Source organism: Lepidochelys kempii, chromosome 1 (genome assembly GCF_965140285.1).
Source record: "Lepidochelys kempii isolate rLepKem1 chromosome 1, rLepKem1.hap1, whole genome shotgun sequence".
In the NCBI taxonomy this organism is placed as follows: Eukaryota; Metazoa; Chordata; order Testudines; family Cheloniidae; genus Lepidochelys; species Lepidochelys kempii.
Window position 1 is genome coordinate 156,234,366 of NC_136380.1, and position 20,060 is coordinate 156,254,425.

Consider the following 20,060-nt stretch of genomic DNA (forward strand, 5'->3'; position numbering starts at 1 on the left):
TTTCTAAAAACTATTACTACTGCTTATCAGGAAAACTATACTTTAAACAGGTTTTCAGTCTTTTGACTATCAACATTAAAATAGCTGACTTTTTTATACAGTATGAGGTTTCCTCTTTCTTGAATGATTGTGAAATGAAGAGATTTGAATCTGTGGAACTGTGAAATGTAAGTCTAACCAGTACTGCAAGTGATTCTCAAAGGTACAGTATTCAATTCTGGCTTCAGTCAATAAGCCTGACCATTATTTATTGAAAGAACATTGAATTCAAATAAAATGAGAGACAATATTAGGAGGCTTGACGATAGAATAATACTCTCATCATCCCGAGTAATGATGGTAGCATATGAGTGTCTTTTTTGTGCCTTTGTTATCACCATGACTGAGACTCTTCTTGATAGGCATGTTAGCAACCAATGGATATGTTCAGTTTTGTCTTCTTAGTCAGCTAAACCACACACCCTCGTTTGTTTCCCTGTTCCCGCCGTGCTGCAGGACAGAGTAGCAGAAGAAAACTCCATTTTTGGCTTTATACTGAAATTTTGTTAAGCTATTTTTAGCCAGTTTTTCTAGCAAATATTTCTAACCATGCCCTTGTTAAATGAGCAGCAGTGACAGGAAATTTCCTCTCCCCAAGGAATAAGAGTCTGCAAGAGCATCTGTGGCAGTGGCATAATTTGGTCCACTTTTATGGGGGGGTTTCTGTTGCTCCTGTGCAGGATCTTGGTGGGCAGTTATGAATGTGGCTGAGACTTAAAATACCTGAGATGGAAATAAGAGAATTCTAGCTGTCTGCTTATTTCTCATAGAAACTAAGAAAAAAATCCTGCCAATCTCCTTGTTAGTTAAAATAATACTTGATGCTTACAAGGAAATCCAGGATGTGAAAATGATAGTCTCCCAGTCTGTGAGTAAGTGTTTTAAGTTACCCAGAGAAATCAGGGACACTTGGTTAACTGTTTCCTCAGGTTGACACCTTTGTGGAATTGTGCACTAAGTTCTCCTTGTTCTGTAGCATTGCCATCTCCAGAGCATCCAGCTCCCACAGAGGTGCCCTGCAGCAGCATCCACAGTGCCAACAGCATTTTCAGACTCTCTTCTGTACCTTCACCATTGGAACCTGCATTCTTTCAAATTTTGCATAATACTGGACTTCCTAGGACTCTGGTCACCATTAGTGATCCACATCACAAAAGCTTATGCTCAAATAGATTGGTTAGGTGCCACTAGTACTCCTTTTCTTTTTTCCATATTTCACTGCATTTTCATCTTCTCTCTCCACTTTATCTGTCCCTCTTCATCTTCCTTCCTTCCCCATCTTCCCCTTCTTTCACATACCACCCCACATCCTTGATTCCAGGTCCAAAACAAAGATTTGTTTAAAATTAATTGGCGTTTAAAAAAAAAAGTGAACTTACCACATTAATTCTAAGACATGCATGTTACATGCCTAAATAACTGCAGAACTTTTTTATGCCCCTTGTGCTCCCTGAGCTTTCGTCTCCACCTACTCTCCATCACGCTTTTTCTTGCTTTCTTGTTTAATCTTGTGTTTAGAATAAAATTTGAGAGGTAGGAAAAGTCTGTTTATTTGTGAGGTGCAGTGTGGCCCTAATGATGATGCTTTAGGTTTTTTTTAAAATCGTGTTCTAAAGTCCTGTCTTATTTGTGTTGAACTCTACATATGATTCCCATTTTCTGTCCTGATTTGGGGCAAGAAAAGCTTTTGTCAGTCTTGATATGCATAGGATTCTTAAGACCTACTTACTTAGAACAGCTGAATTTGGAAATTCAGGATCTACTTCGTTCATTTTGAGACTAAGCAGCAAGGGCCTAAGCTTTTTAGATTTGTGTTAGCTAACTGGATAAAGCTGTATACACTGCTGACTGGGCCATTAAAAGTCCTGGTGCATGGGAGGGGGGTGTGGGCACCATGCAGTGCTCACCTCAGGCAGCTCCCAGAAGCGGCAACATGGTCCTCTGGCTCCTAGGCCAGGGAGGCTCTGCGCAGCCCCAAAGCACCGGCGCTGCAGCTCCCATTGGCCGGGAACTTTTATTGCACTTTTGCACGTCCTGGTTTGGGTCAGAAGGGGTAGTGCTGAAGTAGCACAGGAGACTATTTTCAGGAGACGTATACCGATTTTGCAATCCACGAGGTTCAGTTAAGCATCCAAACTTGTGGGTACTTATCTGACCTGAAAGTCCTGAGATCCTCCTGTCACTAGTTTCTGTACGAATCACTTCGATTTTTATAGGTACCCTGCTATTTTTGCAATTACTAGTCATTTTCTAATCTGTTTTTCTGAATAAAATTTGAAGCTCAGATGCACTTTAAGGAATGTTTCTATTGTAATGACTGTTGGATTATGCAGCAGGCAACATGGATTTCAGCAGCATCCACTTTTTTGTAGGCTGCAATAGTGATTAATTTAGAGTATTTGAAGATAATTAAAAGCAAATAGGCATAGTAAAAAATGCGTGTAATGTTATTTTGTAAGGCTTTTGTCCCCTGTATAATAGTCAGAGCCTTTTATGAGAGAATTTCACTTGTGATATTATGGGTGTAATTGTCATGGCTCCTCTTCAAAATTACAGCACTTTTTGAGTACAGAATAATTCTTAGGAGAATTTACAAATAAATAATTAGTTTCAGTTAAAATTAATCTAAAAGTTGGTCATTTAAAAAATTTAGCGCCCAATATCAGTGGGATTTTTTTTGTCCCAAATTATCTGAATAACAGAATAATACATACTCTTCAAGCTTCCCTGATACTTAAAGTCCACTGAAATGTTTTGCATAGGCTACATTCAAAGTTGTGTTTTAAGATTAATGATCATTTTTTGACATTATTCTGTTTACGTAAGTTTCTCTTTCAGCAGAGCCTGAATAATGTTCATTAAAGAATTACATAAAGAATTGTTCTCTTTTTCAAAATGGCTGCCATCTCCTATTGTTCCTAAAAGGATTGGGACCCACAGGTTGTTTTCATAGCAAAAGATGGCCACACTCTTTGTTTACTTGATCATCACAGTGCTTCTCTTTGCCTTCTGACAACTTGGGGACTACCTTCTTCCTTAGAGGCAGCCTTGCAGCAATCCGATTGGGAAAAATAGTAGGCAGTGGCCACTTTGAAGAAAGGATCTTAATTAAGGCAGCCTTTGGTCTCAATTGCCTTTGACAATAATGGGGAATGACAGTCATTTTCAGAGAGAGCAGTTTTGTTAATTTATCTGAGAGTATTTACAGTAATTCTTCAGCCTCAACTGACAGAACTGTTATGAAAAATAGCAACAAAATTAATGGAAATATTTATTTTCAAAAACTGTTTATTAAACTTAGAGCTTCTCAACAATAAGGGCAGAAAGGAGAGGTAAACTAGGAGATGGAGTTTGTACATGAGGTATATGAAGGGTGAAGGAGATAAAGGAAAATGAGGAGTACATTCTGTCAGATTTGTACAAGTGTGTTGTGATGTAAGGCACCCAGAATATCTTACTGAATCTGGCCCTAAAAATTAAAATTAAAAATAATGTAAAAAGATTTTAAGGTTGAATATCTCATATTTCAAATATCACATGGTAATATTTTCTTTGGGTTTCTTGTTTATTGAAAATGTATTAAATTTGTAATTTTTAACAGGAAATTACCAGACAAAAATTAAGTTTAAAATAGAGATAAGGTTGAGATTAAGTAGTTAAGGATTAGAGTAAAATATCTTAGAGAGACAATGTAACGTTTCAAAAACAAAGCACTACAAACCCTGGATTTTCAAAGTTTACGGTTAAATTTAAAAGAAATCCAAACATATTAAGATATAGAAGTGCACAGTTAGGGCACTCAGGCAACTTTAACTCTCCCTTGTATCGACACCTTAAAGGAAAAAAAGAAAAAAAAATGTCTTTCATAATCAGTTTAATCTAAGCTGGGGCTACACACACTAAAATGTCTTAATCATAAGCACATTGTATGATGTCATACAGGGGGCAGAGTTAAGGTTGTTTTGCTGCCCTAACTTTCCATACCTCCGCATGTTTGGGTTTCTTTTAAATGTAACCTTTATTCTGAATTTCCTGGTTTATAATGCTTGCTTTTTAAAAATAATTAAACCATCCTGTAAGGTATTTCACCCTAAAAGTTTTTGATTGGCAATATGTAATAAATGAACTTTAATCTTTGTCATTATGACACCAATGAAACATTTTCATAACCTTCCCCCATTGCACCCTCACAAATAGGTGAAACGCAAAAAATCCTTGTATGTTACCTTGATTACTTGAACTGCTAGACTGTTTGCTTGATGACTTGTGACTTGATAATATCAGACAGAATGTGGTGGCCATTGGAAATTGTGTCCACTATTTTTAATATAAATGGTTTCAAACTGAGCTAATGAATCTTAATTCTACATTCTTTATGAGGTGCTGATCTTGTGGTCAGCGGGCAGTTCTGTGTCTGTTCTTATGGTTGTGGAATCATGGAGTATAGTGGACCCAAACTGGAATAAATCAAGGAGCAGAGGGGTCATATTCATGACTTAGAACATTTTTGTTTAACTACATTTTGAGTCTGATAAAATTTGAAATATTTAGTGATAGTCAAATAATTGTTGGTGGGCAGAGTCTAGAAGAGATCGTCTTTATATAAAGAAAGAAATCCTTCAGTGAGGTTTTGCCTGTAAATTGACATGTTTCAGTGCATGACTATCTTTTTTCAAATGGTAAATCTTGTTCTAGCTTTAAAAAAAAAAACAAAAGAATTAGAATAGTGTCTTGCGTCCTTTCCAAGTCCAGCATTTACATCTGTCATCCTTACAGAAGTGAAGGTTTTATGAGTTTGTAGATTGGGACCATCTGTACGTAATTGATTGTGGAAAGTTTAAAAGTAACTTCAGTTTCTGACACTAATTTGCGTAATCTTTAACTACAGTATACTTCCAATTATCCGAATAGCATGGAGGACACTGATTTTATTCGGATAAACAAGAGGGTCTGAGGGTCATTCGGTAGCAGGGTGGACCTCCCAGGCAGCTGGAGGCTTGTTGACCTCTTCTTTCTCCTCCCCCTTGCGGTCCTGGCTGTGACTCTCTGCTATGTCCTGCTCATTCACTTCCACAACAGCGGGGCTGCAGAGGGCTCCTTGAGCTGTCGCAGAGCCAGTGACATCTGGACCTTGTAGGTGCATGGAGGAGGCTCCAGTTCTGGCAGGGCAGAGCAGGCACCCTGGGCTGCAGGACTTGCATCTTGTGACAGATCCCTGCAGGCACCAGCCCTGCAGTAACTCAGGAACCCTCTGCAGGTCCTCTGTCACAGCCCCTGCTCACTCGCTCCCGTGACAGTGGGGCTACAGAGGGCTACCTGCCCTGCTGCAGGAGCCATTCAGCTGCAGAGTGGCCTCCCTTACAACCGTGGCTCCTCATCATTGTTCTCTTTGTAGTCCTCTCTGGTGGTCTTTGCTCTATTATTCAAACCTCTGCCTTATCCATATTCCTTCTTTGTCCTCCAGCACAAGATACATGCCCTCTACAACATGTATCTTGTGTTTGGGGGCAAGGAAGAGATTTGGATAATGCAGAGGTTTGGATAATAGGGTTTTGGATAAACAGGTTTCTACTTTATTGTAGTGTTGCAGAATTGATCGTATGTATGGATTTCCTTTCTTTACTGTCATGAGGTTTAGTTGTCCTTTTTCTGTGCCTTCAAAATCTGCCTCTCAAAATCATACATGATTTTATTAGTTAGCTAATGAGAATTTTATGAACTTTCTAGTCGAATGTTTGATAAACTATAACTATTTCAGTGAAATACCCATCACAACCAGTGGTCCATTTTTAAAATGAAATAACTCATGAAGTATGTATGCAATAGCAACAAGACTAGCATGTATACTGCATTCATTTTGTAATAGCTTTTCATTGCTCCTATGTTTTGCTGTCCTTGCCAAAAGAGAGATTCCAAATTATATTTCATTTCTGATAGCTGGGAATAATGATTCAGGATAGTTTTTGATCTTCCTTCTACTTTTAAACCTGTGGCTGCATTGTAATGTGCTCATTTAAAAATTTCAGTGATATATAATAAATATATATATAATATTACTGAAATTAAATATGAATATAAATATGAAAAACCACAGAACATTGAAATACCAGTAATGTAAGTGTTGCAAATTTAAGAAACTGAAGATTTTAGTTTAGTTTTAAACACAAACAAAAACCCCTATATCCTCTGCAAACTTTGCAACTCAAAGCTTATGCTCAAATAAATTGGTTAGTCTCTAAGGTGCCACAAGTACTCCTTTTCTTTTTGGGAATACAGACTAACACGGCTGTTACTCTGAAACCTTTGCAACTCAGAGTTATCCTCATTTTCTTCTCCCACCACTTGATATTGTCTCTACTCATTTTCTAGCTATTGGGGGCTCCCACAAATCTTAAGATCAATCTTGACTGTTATATGCTTTGCTGGGTTAAGGGGTCTATGATAGAAAGTCTCTTTATATTTTCTTAAGGTACAATAGAAAAGTCTTAGCCCACTTTGCATGTTAGTGTCTACTTTGTTTAAAAGAATATCCAAATAATTGCTGTGTGTTTGGAAGATGCTGGACAGTTGAATGTCTATTCTGGTCAATTTTAAAGTTCCGGCTTATAGTGATACTGAGAGAGAAAAAAAGAGACAAATAAACTAAAATTCACAAGAAATCACATAAAACATTTCAACCAAGAATCACCAGCTTATTGGAAATGCTGTCCCTTAAAAAATGCTGTTCCAACTTTCTATCCTGTGGTCATCAGGTCTTATCCTCTCCTCTGCTCCCTAAGACTGTTCTTGTGTTTCCTATAGTCCTTCTCCCATACATGCAGATATGGTTTCTGTCTCCAAGGGCTTCACCTAATACTTAGCCCAGTTTTCAGGCAATAAGCAGTGGGCTACCTGCTTAGCATTCCTGCACCTCAGCTGTATTCGCTTAGGTGGGCAATGGAGATGGAAGCTGGCTGGCTGCCGTTGAGAGAGAGAGAGAGAAGCAGCTATAGGAAGTGGGAAAGAGCACAGCTTGGAGGTCAGTAAGTGCTGCCAACAGTCCCTGAATAGTGGTGGGAACTAGTTTTAGTTGGGTCAAAGATGAAAAACCTGAGTCTGTTCTGGCTAGCTGTGTGTGTTGCTGAGTATATACATACTTAGCACTCTTAAGAAAAAAGGTTTCTCATAGCCTTGGGATCCTTCTGCAAGATGAGAGCCACGATATTGAAATATCCTGAAAAATGGAAACTAAAACTATTGCAGAAATTTGCTCATTTGTGAAAGAGGATGAGATGTTCTTTCCTCAGCCCCACAACTTCCCAGTGTGTGCCCGTCCTGTCTAACTCATGTTTTACAGAAAAAATTAATAATTCAGAATTTTGCTGCCCTGCTATACTTTTTTAACTCTTCAGTCAATAACTAGAAGAATTTGGGCAGAAAATTCTCACACCTACTAGTTAGATTAATATTCATCTAGGCCTATTATGTTTAAAGTTTGAAAGAAGTTGAGAGTGAGGGATCGTCCTTCAGGATCGCACAGATCTTGGGAGACAGGCCAGTCCTCGCTTACAGACAGCCCCCCAGCCTGAAGCAAATACTCACCAGCAACCACACACCATATAACAAAAACACTAACCCAGGAACCTATCCTTGCAATAAAGCCCGTTGCCAGCTCTGCCCACATACCTATTCAGGGGACACCATCATAGGACCTAATCACATCAGCCAGACTATCAGAGGCTCGTTCACTTGCACATCTACCAATGTGATATATGCCATCATGTGCCAGCAATGCCCCTCTGCCATGTACATTGGCCAAACCAGACAGTCACTACACAAAAGAATAAATAGATACAAATTAGACTTCCAGAATTATAACATTCAAAAACCAGTTGGAGAACACTTCAATCTCCCTGGTCACTCAATTACAGACCTAAAAGTCGCAATTCTTCAACAAAAAAACTTCAAAAACAGACTCCAGAGAGAAACTGCAGAACTGGAATTAATTTGCAAACTGGACACCATTAAATTGGGCTTGAATAAAGACTGGGAGTGGATGGGTCATTACACAAAGTAAAAACTATTTCCCCATGCTAATTTTTTCCCCTACTGTTACGCACACCTTCTTGTCAACTGTTTGGAAGGGCCATCCTGATTTTTCACGACAAAAGTTTTTTTTCTCCTGCTGATAATAGCCCACTTTAATTAGTCTTGTTAGAGTTGGTATGGTAACCCCCATTTTTTCTTGTTCTCTGTGTATTATATGTTCCTACTGTATTTTCCACTGCATGCATCCGATGAAGTGGGTTTTAGCCCACGAAAGCTTATGACCAAATAAATGTGTTAGTCTCTCAGGTGCCACAGGTACTCCTCGTTCTTTTTGCTGATACAGACTAACACGGCTAGCACTCTGAAACCTGTTCCTAGCTGTGGAATTAAAAGACTGGAGCATTAAAATAAGGGCTGAAAGCTTCACCAAGAGTAGCTCTCCCCTCCTCAGGCTCTTCCTGTCCTTATTTAGGACAGTAGGGAGGATGGAAGCATTGGTACTGCTCTCCTTTCACTGAACAAATCTTTAGCTAGCCACTGGGATTGTGGTCCAGGGGTGAGGCTCCCGGAATCATCAACCCTCTTTGAAGTAGGTGCTGCTTGGGCCTACCACTTCCATGTTTTGCTGTGCTCCCATGTGCTGACCCCTGCCTTCCCACACCTAACCTCCAGGTCCCCGATAAAGGGGAGTTTTTTGGAGGATCTGTCCCTCCCACCTCCCCCCCGCATGCCTCCCATTGTCTTCATGGTATGGCTGTACCTTCCCCATCATTAGTCTACAGCAGTGATACTCAGACTGTGGCTCTGAAGCCACAAGTGGCTCTGTAATGTGTCTTCCGCAGCTCCTTGCAGCACATATTAAAATACTGTGTGATTTAATTAACAGGCAGTCAGGATGCTTTCAGTGTTATTAACCAAATTGTAGTTGAGAAAATAATAATGCTTGGTGAGTCATTTGGCTGTGAGAATTATATATACACACGACACACTAAATATTTCCCATCATACTGTTTAAGTATGAGAATATAGTACTATAATAAATGAAACCATGAATTCGCACTACTGTGACTCTTTTGGGTAATGTTGATCACTAATTTTCTCCTGAACCACTGAGGTCTGAGTATCCCTGGTCTGCAGGTTGCTACCACACAAGACCACTGTTCCCCTGATCTAAGCACGAAGAACGCCAGGGGAAAGGGACACAGGCCACCTCACAGGCAAACTGAGCTCTGCTGGCACCAGCTTGCCAGTCTTGTGGAAACGTCAACCTTATGAGAGAGGTTGCCCTGCACATGTGATAAAGAATCCTCCACTCTCCCTGAGCAGTTGCACACCATTGTAGTAAGAAAATATTTTTAGTGAGAACGTTGGAAAAAATTAAATATTCTGCTAACATATTAGATCATGCATCCTGAAACATTTTTCAAGGAAGTCCATAATCCAGTACAGTAGGTGTTGCTTGTCTGATTGAAAACATTAAGTCCTCTGCTGATAGTATGTGAATAGTTGTTGCTCCCACTAACAAATAGCCTACTTCTGATGGATACTTCTGTGAATTTAAGTATAGTTTGACATACTTATTTTATCAATTGTGAGCAGTAGTGGCAATGAACCAAAGCAGGCATAAGTGTGGTGGTTCTTCGAGTGCTTGTTCATGTCAATTCCAGTCAGGGTGGGCATGCACCACGTGTACGATCGTCGGAAAGTTTTCCCTTAGCAGTACCCATTGGGTCGGCCATGGAGACCCCTGCGGTGGCACCTTTATGGTGCTCAATATATGATCCTGCCGACCCAACCCCGCTTCAGTTCCGTCTTACCACCAGTGACAGTCGATGGAACAGCGTTTGCTTGCCTCGCAAGTGCTTCCTTTAGCTTAGGTTTCAGTTTTTAGTTTAGAGTTACACTTTTGGTTAGGGACTGGGGTTCCACCCTATCCCTTTCCTTCCCTCGGCTCCGGGGCATGCCTCAGAGCCAAGGGTTTAAACCGTTTGGGACCTGCAATAAGCCCATGCCAATGGGCAACCCCCACAACTCGTGCCTGAAGTGTCAGGGGGAAGAGCACCAAACAGATAGGTGCAAAATCTGCAGGTACTTTCGATCCAGGACGAAAAAAATAAAGCAATAATTGCAATTGGAAGGCATCCTTGCAGATGCATCCTCCATTAGACAGCCCATTTACAATTAAAATATTGTTTTTAATCAGAAAAATAATGCTAACATTTTTCAGTGGAAACATTGATGTACAAATCACTCAAACTACCCACAAGAGAAATACTGAACTTAAAAATAAATACTAACATAATCATTAGTTCATATCTAAAGGCAGGCAGTTGCTCTGGAGTAAACTTTGGGGATATGAAATGTACATATTAATATTTTCCCCAGTATTTCTCTGTTCCCTACTGAAGGTACCCAAGTTAATTGTTAAGGTCCTTCTCCCTCACAGCTCTTTCATTTGTTTGATCCTATAATATTGCTCAAGTTTATTACGTCAGTCTGTGATGGACGTTATGTCCCAAATACAGGACTGACTTAATTACAGAAAACTGGGTGTCTGGAACCAACCATAAAACACAGGAATCAGGGGAGCGGGGAATTGTTCATTTTGATTTTTTTTAATATACTTTGGAAGATTTCTTCAACATTGAATCCCTTTTAACCCAAAATAATGCTCTCGTCAAATTTGTGCTACCCATTATACATTTTCCCATTTGTAAAGTGTAGAAGAAATACATGGATAAATAATGTAATATTTTGTGTTAGGGGAAAAAATACTATTCATTTTGCTTAGTTCTCAGTGAATCCTGGAGCCTTTCAGTTTCAATGCTTTAATTTAATTTTTGTCAGGAGTGGGAATTCTCATCATAGTCTTTATTTCAAATGCAGTGTTCAGAATATTTTTGGGGAAAATGTTGAGGGTTTTTTTTCTACCAATAGAAGCCTTCATCCCAGATTCAAGTAATTATTACTTTTCCCCCTGTGATGCTGCTACTCCTTTCTGGGAATATTTGGTTCTCTTTACCCTCCTGTTTCCCTGTTGGAATTTCTTTGGATTAGGGAGCTTTGGAGGATAGGGGATAGTTGAACATAATTTTCTACTTTTTTTATACGTGGTCTACCAATTCTCCCCTTACTCCTATTCTGTCCTGGCCTCTATTAGTACATACTAACCTGCTGGGGTATTGAAGATTTACTAACGTTTGTCATTAGTACTTGGATATTCTTCAGAGATCTGCTGTGGACATACAGAATAGTCTTCTCTCTGGTGTTTATAGCTTTAAAATAGCTAGAGAAGCAATTTCTCAACAGCTGTAAAGGGCTGCTTTCTGGATCATGTAGTTCTAGAACAAGTTATTCTCATCTTGGAACTAAGTAATGCACAGGTGTTGGTGCAAGAAGTATGTATAGTTGACCTACTAAATAATAGTGAGGCACAATGTAATTAAATACAGCATCTCATATGAGGGATCATATCAGAAATCAGCACAATACCACTAATCTGTAGAAAAAGGGCCTTCTTTAGTTTAATTCCTCACTTTATTTTAGTTTGTTTATTTTTAAATAAAGTCCAGCATGGAAGGCTACAATAAGACAGGAGTATAAATAGTGAATAACCCTAAAACAAGAAAGAGAGAGAAAAAAAACCAAAAGGCAAAAAATGGTTTAAATGTTGAAAGCTCAAAGTTTTACTTGTCAAATAAGTAGCCTCCAAAAAAAAAAAAAAAATCCAACACAGGTTAAGACAGTAGAAAGAAGCCTACATTTTGGGTGATAAAATAGAAGATGGGAATTTGAAGAGCAAATAGCCAAGTTTATTAAAGCAAGTAAGAATTTTAAGTGAATCTGTTTTTTTAAAATGCTGGTGGTTGATCCTGAGAATTACAAATGTCCAAAAAGAAAAGGAGTACTTGTGGCACCTTAGAGACTAAAAAATTTATTTGAGCATAAGCTTTCATGAGCTACAGCTCACTTCATCGGATGCATTCAGTGGAAAATACAGTGGGGAGATTTATATATCCAGAGAACATGAAACAATGGGTGTTACCATATACACTGTAGTGAGAGTGATCAGGTAAGGTGAGCTATTACCGGTGGGGGGGTGAACCTTTTGTAGTGATAATCAAGGTGGGCCATTTCCAGCAGTTGACAAAAACATCTGAGGCCACACTATCAGAGGCTCGTTCACCTGCACATCTGCCAATGTGATAAGCCATCATGTGCCAGCAATGCCCCTCTGCCATGTACACTGGCCAAACTAGACAGTCTCTAAGTAAAAGAATAAATGGACACAAATCAGACGTCAAGAATTATAACATTCAAAAACCAGTCGGAGAACACTTCAGTCTCTTTGGTCACTCGATTACAGACCTAAAAGTGGCAATTCTTCAACAAAAAAAACTTCAAAAACAGACTCCAACCAGAGACTGCTGAATTGGAATTAATTTGCAAACTGGATACAATTAACTTAGGCTTGAATAAAGACTGGGAGTGGATGGGTCATTACACAACGTAAAACTATTTCCTTTCCCCCACCTCCCCCACCCCCAGTTCCTCAGAAGTTCTTGTCAACTGCTGGAAATGGCCCACCTTGATTATCACTACAAAAGGTGATAATCGCTCACCTTACCTGATCCCTCTCGTTACAGTGTGTATGGTAACACCTATTGTTTCATGTTCTCTGTGTATATAAATCTCCCCACTGTATTTTCCACTGAATGCATCCGATGAAGTGAGCTGTAGTTCACGAAAGCTTATGCTCAAATAAATTTTAGTCTCTAAGGTGCCACAAGTACTCCTTTTCTTTTTGCAGATACAGACTAACATGGCTGCTACTCTGAAACCTGTCACAAATGAAGTCCAGTGAGGAGTCGCACGTAGTACCAAGGAAAGTGTTTGGAACAGTAAATAAAGATAGTTATAAAACACCTAGATTACACTGAAAAAGAAAACTATGACTAATCAGTAAGCTAAAATTCTTAGGGCACTTCAGCAGAGCATAAAGTATTACTGGTTGATACTCATTTGGACTTTGCAAAGTACATTACAAAAGTCCAAAGCCTTTGCAAAGTCCATTACAAACGGCTATTAAGGAAACTAAGTAGCTGGGGTGAGAGGTAAAATTCTGTCATAAATTAGAAACTGGCTATGAGACAGAAAATATAGTAGGAATAAATGGTTTATTCAACATGACGAAAGGCTAAAGGTGGAGGAAGAGGAAGAAAAAATTTATGCACGTTTTGTTTTTTGTTTTTATGGTGTAGAAGATCTAAGAGGACTGTTACCAAAAAGATTTTTTTTCTTAGTTAGAAATTCTGGTCTTGTCTGCTGTGAATGACTGTTGAATTAGTAAAATGATACCACGAGAACTGAGAGTTAAAGTTTGAGTGTTTAATTTTTCGTCAACTGAACTACTCGTTTTTGTTAACTTCTGTTTGAGTGCCGAATTGACACATGGGAGAAAGAATGCCTTTCTTAAAGATTCATTATTATCCCTCCTTCAGTTAAATATGGAAACTTAACATTTGCATTCTCTGAAACCCCCACAAATTCGTCCACGCAAGCGGATTTAACATTGCGGTTATTTCAGTGTTTTGGGGGTTTGTTTTTGTTTGTTTGTTTTAAAGAGGAACAAGAACATTGTATTTCTTTCTGGAAAAATCTTTTAGGCCTTGATATTCAGAAGTATGCACGCGCACACACCCTACCCCAGAGGATAAATAGGAAGACTGGCATGTGTTAAATATATTTAATAATGATTTTTAAAAGGAGGTGAATGCAGATTGGCAGTATTTGCAGATGAGTTATTTATATTTGTCAAAAAAAGAAATCTTTGAAGAATTACAGAGGGACCTAACAAAGCAGAATGATTGGACAACTTAATGGTAGCTGAAATTCAGTGTAGAGAAATTAAGGTAATGTACATTGGAAAGATTAATCTGAACTCATACACATTTGAGTTCAAAATGTAATCTAACCATTTAGCAGAAACACTCAGGGTCACTGCAGAAGGCTGAACATAAGAATACTCATCAATGGTCCATCTAGCCCAGTATCCTGTCTTTCAACAGTGGCCAGTGGCAGATGTTTGAGAGGTAATGAACAGAACAGGGAAACTATCAAATGATCCATCCCGTCGTTGAGTCCCAATTTCTGGCAGTCAGTCGTTCAGGGCCACCCGGAGCATGGGGTTGCCTCCCTGGCCATCTTGGCTAATAGCCATTTTGATGGACCTATCCTCCATGAATTTTTCTTTTTTTAATCCACTTATACTTCTGGGCTTCACAACAGCCACTGCCAATGAGTTCGACAGGTTGTGTGTTGTTTGAAGAAGTACTTCCTTTTGTTTGTTAAACCTGCTGCCTGTTAATTTCACAGGGTGACCAGTGGTTCTTGTGTTACGTGAAGGGATAAATAACATGTCCCTATTCACTTTTTTCACACCAGTCATAATTTTATAGACCTCTATCATAATTCCCCTTAGTTATCTCTTGTCTAAGTTGAGCAGTCTATTTTTTTTAGTCTCCCCTCATATGGAAGCTGTTTCGTACCCCTAATCATGTTGGTTACCCTTCTCTGTACCTTTTCCAGTTTGGATATATCATTTTTGTGATGAGGTGACCAGAACTGCATTCAGTATTCAAGATGTGGGTGTACCATGGATTTATATAGTGGCATTATGATATTTTCTGTGTTATCTGCCCCTTTCTTAATTGTTTCTAACATTCCATTCACTGTTTTGGCTGTTGCTGCTCATTAAGCAGATGTTTTTAGAGAACTATCCATGATGACTCCCAAGTTCTTTTTTTGAGTGGTAACAGCTAATTTAGACCCCATTATTTTGTACGTATAGTTGCACTGAGCAACACTGAATTTCATCAGCCATTTTGTTGTGCCGTCACCCAGTTTTGTGAGACCTTTTGTAACTCGTCACTGTCAGCTTTGGACTTAATTATGAAAGAAAACATCCACTCCTAGCGCAGAGAGGTCCAAAAAGAAGGAAGGAAGATGTTAAAAGTTCTTTCTGTCCCTTTAAGGGAAGTTAGAGACCTAGTCCCTATTTTGGCCAGGACAAGGAAAATCTGGTAGACTTGACAGTAATGCATGCTGGGGAAGAGACTGGGATTATTTTTTTTATTTATTTTATTTTGCTGAGTGTGGAAAGAGATCAAGGAAGAGGCAAGTGGCAGACATGTTGAGGGTCTTCCTATGGTAAGAAAGAGAGGGAGGGGCCTAGAGAGTGCAGCTACCTTTGGTGAGACTTCCATTGAGAAGGAGACTGTCAGGGTATGCTCTATGCACTGCTGCGTGGTGCCTTCTTCTGGCAATTTGGCTTCACCTAGCTCAGTGCCTCCTTTCTTCTCCTCTGCCTTCTGCAATTCTCCTCTTGTTTACGGAGTTGCAGCATGACTGCTTTGTAATTCAGTCCTCTGGTCAGGTCCCACAGTGATTACCCATCCTGCGGAGTCTTTTCAAAGTCCTTTTGCACTAGCATTGTCAGGCCATCCTCAGGCCCCCTGCCCTGATTATGTCACTCGTGCAGTGATTCCATCAATCTTTCTACTGACTGCCCCTAGCAATAACACTGTACAGCAGATGGTATGGGAACCCAGGCCTACATTCTATTCTGAGTTCCAGTCCAGGGTCTTACAGCAATCAAGTAAGGTCTGCAGTAACATCTACGTTACTGCTTTCACACGTGGACTACTTCCTACCATGCTTCTCCAAGCTGTTCATTCTCCGCCCTTCCTACTCAGACCTCTATCTCTTGACCTACTAGGTAAACCCTTCCTCTTAGCATAATATCCCTTTCCTCAGGGGTTCCTATCACCCCTTCCTTTTCCCTTGCCTCAGAGAATGAGAGAGAGAGAGACTGCAGGTTTCCTCCCTGCTCACACTGTTGCCAGCCTGCTGGCTTTAGAGAAGCCCTGCCTGTTCCCTCACAGGTGAGCTTTCTTCTAACTAGCACTCTCTACACAGCCTAAATCACCCCTATTGGCTGCTTAATTGGCTGATTGGGCCTGTCTGGCCTAATGCAACTCTCTCAGGTTTGGTGTGGGAAAGACCAGAAAAGAGATAAAGAGAAAGTTGGCTGACAAGCAAATATAGGAAGTAGCTTTAGGAGGAAGAGTGAAAGAGAGGAGTTGAGGCTGGAGTGGACAGTTACTTCATTGTTTAGGGCCGCTAAGTTGGAGCCTGTGGTAGATAGAGGGCATGAGTTCCTCTGCCTCAGTAGTGCCATCTGCAGGTGGTGTATTCCGTAAGAGAGGGTGGCTCTGCCAACTAAAGAATAAAGGATCCCTGCGGTCAAGGAGTGAAAAACTAATTTGGTAATCTTGCACCCAGGGGGAAAGTTCAGACAGACCCTTTGGGGGACAGCTGTGGCCTAGTGAGAGGGACTAGGTGAAGGTTTTGTATTTGGACTCTCCTTTCATTTGGACTTTGTGTAACCTGGAAGGGGAAAAGTTTTTGGTTTGGCTTGAGGGCTGAACAACCCAATCACTGAGAAGGTAGACTATCAACCAGCAGGGAAACTGAGGCATGGAAGGACATAAGGGGCACCACTACAGAGGTGTAAAGAATGGGATGGAAAATGTTATATCCTTGCATAATGATAATATGCCCTCACCTGGTCTAAAGGTTCAGTTTGGCTCTCAAAGAAGTATAGCAAAGCTAGGAGTCCAGAGATGGGCGCAAAAAAAAAAAAGAGGCGTGAAAAGTTTCATCTGAGGAGAGATTGAAAAGAGAACTGTTAAGTTTGGACAGGGGAATAAGTGGCAACATGATATAGGTATGTGAAATAATAACTCAGGTTACACAAGAACAAGGTGATACCTAGTGAGATTGAAAGATGCATTTAACACTGATTTAAAAAATGAAATGCTACTTTTACACAATGTATAAGAAACCTGTGAAACTCTCAGCCACCTTATGTTATTGAGGTCAAGAGCTTATTAGGATTTTTAAAAGGATTAGAAATGTATTTGCATAATGGCACCATCCACAATTATAGGGGTTTTTTTATTAAGGGATATAATGTCTCAGGAAATATCTGTGGGGTTAGGAAGAAAATTCCTTATAAACAGGTTGTTGAGTAGTTGTGAGGTTTACTGCACTTTCCTCTGAAGCATATGGCATTTACTACTGTTAGACACAGAATACTAAACATGATGAACTGTTTGTTCATTCCCTGATTTCTTTGTTCCCATAGAAATTTCTAATGTTTGTTCTCTGCTCAAACAAATGAGTGATTTTCTATTTTGTAAGGTTTGAAGAAAATCTATTCATCTATTTTTAATGTCCAGATATGAAGAAGGTATTTTCATAATTTAGGGAAAAAATCACATGGTACAAAGTGTTCGTATAATTAAAATAATTTATTAAAACTTGCCATTGACTTAACGTACAACAAAGACCAAATTTATTTCAGGTGTTTGAAGACAGGTGATTAGAAATAACAAAATGTTCCTTCATTTATACTGAACTTTTAATGTCTCTTCAGTTTGCATATGAGTGTATTGGGGCATTGCACAGTGAAATAGAATGTACACCTGTGGGTTTTTTAAGACTGCTCAATTTTAATCTTGAGCATTCAAGATCTATCTTGCTTACAGATAGATCAGCGGTTCTCAGTTCGTCAGGACCCCGAAGTGAGTCAGGATCCTGTTTTAATGGGATTGCCAGGACTGGCATTAGACTTGCTGGGGCCCGGGACCAGAGCCCAAGAGTGGCTTCGGCCTTGGGTGGCAGGGCGCAGGCTACGTTTCACCTACCCAGGGCTGAAGCCCTTGGGCTTTGGCTTTGGCCGCCCATCCGGGGCAGCAGGGCTCAAGTTTCAGCTTTGGCCCCCTCCTGGGATCGTGTAATAATTTTTGTTGTCAGAAGGGGGTCGCGGTGCAGTGACATTTGAGAACCTTTGAAATAGAACATGTGTTTGGTACCAAGAAAGTGTCCAGTTTAGCATGTCACCAGCTCTGAAGGGCACGTTATATGCTTGGGATTGCAATCCTAAAGCAGGCACCTGTCAATTTGTGATCAAAAGATTGTAAATTGATGTGTGTGGACATCCCACTAACCTAGGGTGACCAGACAGCAAATATGATAAATTGGAACAGGGGATGGGGGGTAGTAGGAGCCTATATAAGAAAAAGACCCAAAAACCGGACTGTCCCTATAAAATCGGAACATCTGGTCACCCTACACTAACAATAGTCCAACCCATCTTCTGGCTGCATAACCCCTTCCCACCCTAGTCACCTCTTGCGTGACAGATGTCCAGTTCAGCTACCACCCAGCTATAAGTGTAACTTGGTGGGTATATTTCACTATGCAACAGTGAAGTACAACTGCAACATTGTTTGATATTTTAAGCCCTGATTGAGCAACACATTTAAGCACATGCTTAAGTGCTGTGCCCAGTCAGGGCCTTGTGCAGCAACTATAATAGGCAAAGTGAACATGATACATTAAGGCATTAAAATTTGTACCGTATGTAAGCTCTTTGAGGCAGGGACTGTCTTTTTCTTCTGTGTTTGTATGGCACTTAGCGCAGTGGGGTCCTGGTTCCTGACTGAGCTCCTAGGTGATATATCACATCACAAATAATAATATGCAATAATACCAACTGCAGAACTATATGTGCTATGGGAAGCAAAATTATAGTAGCTGTGGGAGTAATAATTTTGAGTTTCTTCTCCTTAAGAATAGAAAATTTCAAACACTGCATTGAATCAGCGCAGGGTCATTTTGTTTGGGTTTGATTCCACTGTTGTGCAGTCATTCCAATTAACTTCTGAATTTACTACGTCAGAAACTGATCTAGTATCATATTAGTTTAGCAAGTAAAATACATGCAGTGCACTGACGGACTGGTATTCACTAACATTTCATCACATACCCTTACCGCTTATGATGAGCTACACGTGTAACTTTTCATACACCAGAGTTAGAATACAACATGATGAATTTTGATGATGCCCTTTCTCAGAGTTCTTATCTGTACTCTTGTTTTGAATGATAGTGTGTGTGACAGAGGGTTGTTTGTATTGATCATTTGTTGGGAAAGATTTTGTGACTATTTTTAGTCTGAAATAGGGCCATGTCTATTAGATATCGAGACTATTTCAATATCTCAAGTCCTCTTGGCATCACACTCTTCTTTTAAAATAAATCATGTTTTGTACATTTATCCTTGTAGGTTAGATAAGAGTAAAGGATTTAAGAGGATACTGTGCCACATAAGCCCCATATTTTTATATGCATATAAAATGTCATTTGTTTGGGGGGGGGGAAAAGATTATTAATTTTGTACTTAAGAGTAACTGTATAGTCCCACTCCTAGACCAAAAAAAACCGCAGTATATCTTCGTTAATTCTCACTTCAGTAATGTTCAAGCATAATAATTTAGTCTTACTGTGCTTCACAAGAAAGATTTAGAAGTTGAGTGCTGCAGAGTGACTTTAACAAATTATTCTACAATATGTATATGCTAGTAGACAGTGAAGTACAAGTATTAAATTAAACTTGTCAAAATAAATGAATGAAGTACATTACTGCATGGTAGTTTTTTAATCATATGTGTTCTTACTCGGTGATTGCAAATTTGCAGTTTGTGACGTAACAGCCTTTTGTATGAAATTCTGTGAGAGTTTCTGTGTATTACCAATTTAATAATGCTATGTCCACTATTACCAGATAGACTTGATCTGAAAAGTATTTTTTGTTCCTCACTGCTATGAATGGATCACCTGGTAGTCAGTGCCAATTAATAAGGTTCTACTGTACTTCAAGTTAAAAACTATTTGCTGTGTTAAATTATAATTTAGATTATTTTCTTTCTTTTGAGATTAGTTATATTTTTAACTAATGGTGGTGTTTTTGTAAATGTGGGGAGAGGGAAATAGTGGGAATAATTTAAAATAGTGTCATCTTACTAAATGAGAATCCTTGATTAAGATATGATAGGAGTGGTGGGTGAAATTCTGTGGCCTGCATT

General features: G+C 39.4%; 1 protein-coding gene across 10 annotated transcripts in view; it reads left to right on the forward strand.

Annotated features, from left to right (window-relative positions):
- The window catches only part of KDM6A (lysine demethylase 6A), a 279,893-nt gene that overhangs the window by 222,188 nt on the left and 37,645 nt on the right, over positions 1 to 20,060 (forward strand). The gene's annotated exons all lie outside the window — the stretch shown is intronic.